Source organism: Simochromis diagramma, unplaced genomic scaffold (assembly GCF_900408965.1).
Source record: "Simochromis diagramma unplaced genomic scaffold, fSimDia1.1 OVJJ01000548.1, whole genome shotgun sequence".
Lineage (NCBI taxonomy): Eukaryota > Metazoa > Chordata > Actinopteri > Cichliformes > Cichlidae > Simochromis > Simochromis diagramma.
This window is the reverse complement of record NW_024387378.1, coordinates 51,116-54,371: the sequence shown is the minus strand read 5'-3', so window position 1 is coordinate 54,371 and position 3,256 is coordinate 51,116. Positions and strand designations below refer to the sequence as shown.

The following is a 3,256-nucleotide window of genomic DNA, read 5'->3' as shown; positions in this document are numbered from 1 at the left end:
CCAGCACGAGTTTGATTTGTGGGATGTAAGCCTGTGCATACTGTGATTTCCTTTATTAAAGCTATTAAAGATATATATATATATATATATGAGAGAGAGACCAAAAATGGGATTTATGAAAAATGATAATTAAAAACACGGAAATGTAAAATAATTAATCATGTTTATAAAATAACCAATTAACAAGTTGCCGATATTTATTTTTTATTCTATATGCATTTAATTGAGAGCTTCTTTCCGTTGCTTCCTTATTTTCTTAAGTGATTTAGGATAAGTTGGACAACGATGACGTGTTTCATCTATCAGTTGGATTATAGGATTTGGACTTGCTATTTCCTGATCCAAATTGGAGTCTGCCTCCATGGGCAGGGCCTCCGCAGTGGAGGGCCCCTGCCCTTTCTTGCGCTGGCAAGAAACACACTGAAACACTTCACTTCTTACACCGGCTCAGGCAAACCTCAGCGACGCTTATAAAGGTCGAAAAAGAAGAACTAAGAAAAGGACTTTTATTGTAAGCATTGTGGATAAAGGTAAGATTTACAGACTTTTGATTTCAAATACAAACACTTGAAGGTTGTGTTTGTACGTTGAACAAAACTTGTTCGTAATGATAGTGTTAACAGATTTGTCCAAATTTAAACTAAAACAAATCAGCTCAGTTGCAGTAAAGACTGCATTTTAGTTTGAAACTTTATATAGTGTTCAATGTTTATGCTGGATTGAGCAAATATGACAAGTTATACAACAACTACAAAACCGTGTGCCGCGCTGCCTGTGTGTGTGCCGCGCTGCCTGTGTGTGTGCCGCGCTGCCTGTGTGTGTGTTAAATGTTTTGACACTAAATTGAGTACAATTAACTCTAATTCTGAGTGGTCCGCACATCATCATGTCTAACTTGCGTTATGATTGTGATAGAGAAGCAGCCTAGTTAATCAATATCTGAACGTATGAACAATAGACGGTCGAATCATTGAAAATGCAAGTTAAAAACATTTCAACAAAATTTATTGTTAACACTGAAACACACAGTAGGCCTACATTAGATATAGGGCTGCATTTTAAAATGGATTAGAGAAAATAAATAACATGGCTTAATTTTACAGTTTTTTACAGTTTATTCCACTTCCCCACTTTCTTTTGTTCAGTGAGAGAATTGAGCTTTTGTTTTTAAGATGTTCATTGTGGAGAAAGCTGCCTCACAGCTGTATGTGGAGCCAAACATGGTCAAGATGTACAGGGCTACTTTTTTCAAATTTGGGAAAGCTGTCTCAGAGACCATTTGGAGCCAGAAAGTGGCAGGTTCAGTTCTTCCAAACTGCTCTTTCAGGGCCACATCCGCTTGGAGATCAACCTGTTGCATTTGAAGAGGCCCAGCATTTGCCCACTTGAAGTGCTGTGTGACTTCCTTTGAGAACCCTCTGACATCAGTGATGAGAAATGGGTTCTTTATGAACTGCTGTCCAAAGCTGAAGCTATCAAAACGTTTGCTGAAGTTTTCAATCAGCTTGTCAACAAAAGAGGACACATCTCTGTCCCTGAACCTGTTCCTTCTGTTCCTGAACCTGCGCTTTGTGCCTAGAGCTTCATTTACATTAGTCCTTCATCAGTCCTTCGTGCTCATGTCTAGATTAAATGTCAATCTTAGGAATTCATGAGTTTGGTAGATCTCATTCATGAATTTGAAGTTTGCTACTTTAGGAGAAAGGGGAAGAGAAATTTCTTTTCTTCAGAGAACCTTAATCTCCTCATTCTCAAATTGTTTCAGAATTAGGAAAAAAAGACGTTCTGATCAGGGGCGGATAGTAAAACTTTGTACCATCTCTGGGAGCTGCCAGGATCTAGAAAAAGCTCCTCTACTGAGACAAACCCAGTGTGTATGATTACAGCAGTGGAAAATAGAGCAAAAGGGGCAGGTGCTAATTTTTATTTATATTTTAAACATTCAGGGACAGGTGTCTGCGAGTCAATGACATCCGATGAGTCCAAAGCAACTTTTCATTCAAAAACGTTTTTACTGTGTAGGTGCGTTTAGTTGATGCTCACATGTCAGTCCCTGGCTAACCAGCCAATTTGTCTGAGTGAAAAATATGTAAGAACCAGTGAGAGGCAAGACAAGAATATGAAGATGAGTACTCAGAGAGGGTAGTCTGTGGTTCTGTATTCATTCTTCTTTTACATTCTGGTGGAGATTTATAATGCAGCCAGTTTCGCTGCAGTGAACCCTTGAAACAGAAGGATGTTTAATAAAGGGAATTAACTTAGGAACAACGTTAAACCAGTACATTTAATCCTTAAGTTTGGTTGACTTTTGCCTGTTAGCTGCTCCAAGTTTCCTTCAGGTTTACTTGTTTAAAAGGTACTACAGTGTTTTCTTTGACGTGTCTGCAGCTATCGCTGACTGTGACTTATGGTTTGTTCTTCCCTCTAACAGACTTGAAGCTGCAATGGACGGACACGGTGAAGATGCCATTTTGCTCTTTGTCGTGTGTGTGTGTGTGTGTGTGTGTGTGTGTGTGTGTGTGTGTGTGTGTGTGTGTGTGTGTGTGTGTGTGTGTGTGTGTTCGTGTTCCTGGTTTCGTTTCCATCTCATCTACCACCAGACTGACGGACTGGCTGTGATACTTTATGGTGACAGAGAGAAGCTTGCTGCGATATTCCTGCAGAGGATGGTGACGGAGTTCTTCAAGAATTGGATTCACAGGCCTGAGTGACCAAGTCCATCAGTGACCTGTGTTTGCAGAGCCTCTGCGGGACTTTCAACACAGTCCTCTGGTGACGCCTGATGGCCAAAAGTATGAAGAGCAGCTTGAATCTACAAAATGAACTGCTTCATTATGACGAGTTCACAATTCTCTCTGATATTGGGCTGCCGTTGCTTTGCTTTTTGGGAGGTGAAAAAAATGTTGTGTCTATTTGTTTAATAGATACATTTGGTCAATAAACGTTGCTTATGCGCCATGGTGTGGTCTTTCTTTGCTTTTGACTTCTTGATGTTGGTAAATACAATACATGAAAAATACATATAATATACATATAATAATGTACAACACATTATGGAGTACGCTTCTGCTGTGAGGTCCATCCTCCATGAACTCATGCAATTAATCACTGGACAGAAAGACAGCTGTGTGTATAAATAATATGATACTGGGCCAATTTTCTTATACATATGTTTGACCAGGAGGTAGAACTGAAAAGGGAGAATGCTTATGAACTTGTAAAGTAAAACGTGATGCATTTAAGGTTATCCGTTTGG

At 39.5% G+C, this 3,256-nt stretch overlaps 1 long non-coding RNA gene across 1 annotated transcript; it reads left to right on the top strand.

Moving 5' to 3' along the window:
• The first annotated feature begins 343 nt into the window (after nucleotides 1–343).
• Nucleotides 344–2,953, top strand: LOC120720104. Its single transcript, XR_005692789.1, has 2 exons — nucleotides 344–530; nucleotides 2,432–2,953. It is a non-coding gene; the product is annotated as an uncharacterized LOC120720104 (long non-coding RNA).
• The last annotated feature ends 303 nt before the right edge of the window (nucleotides 2,954–3,256 follow it).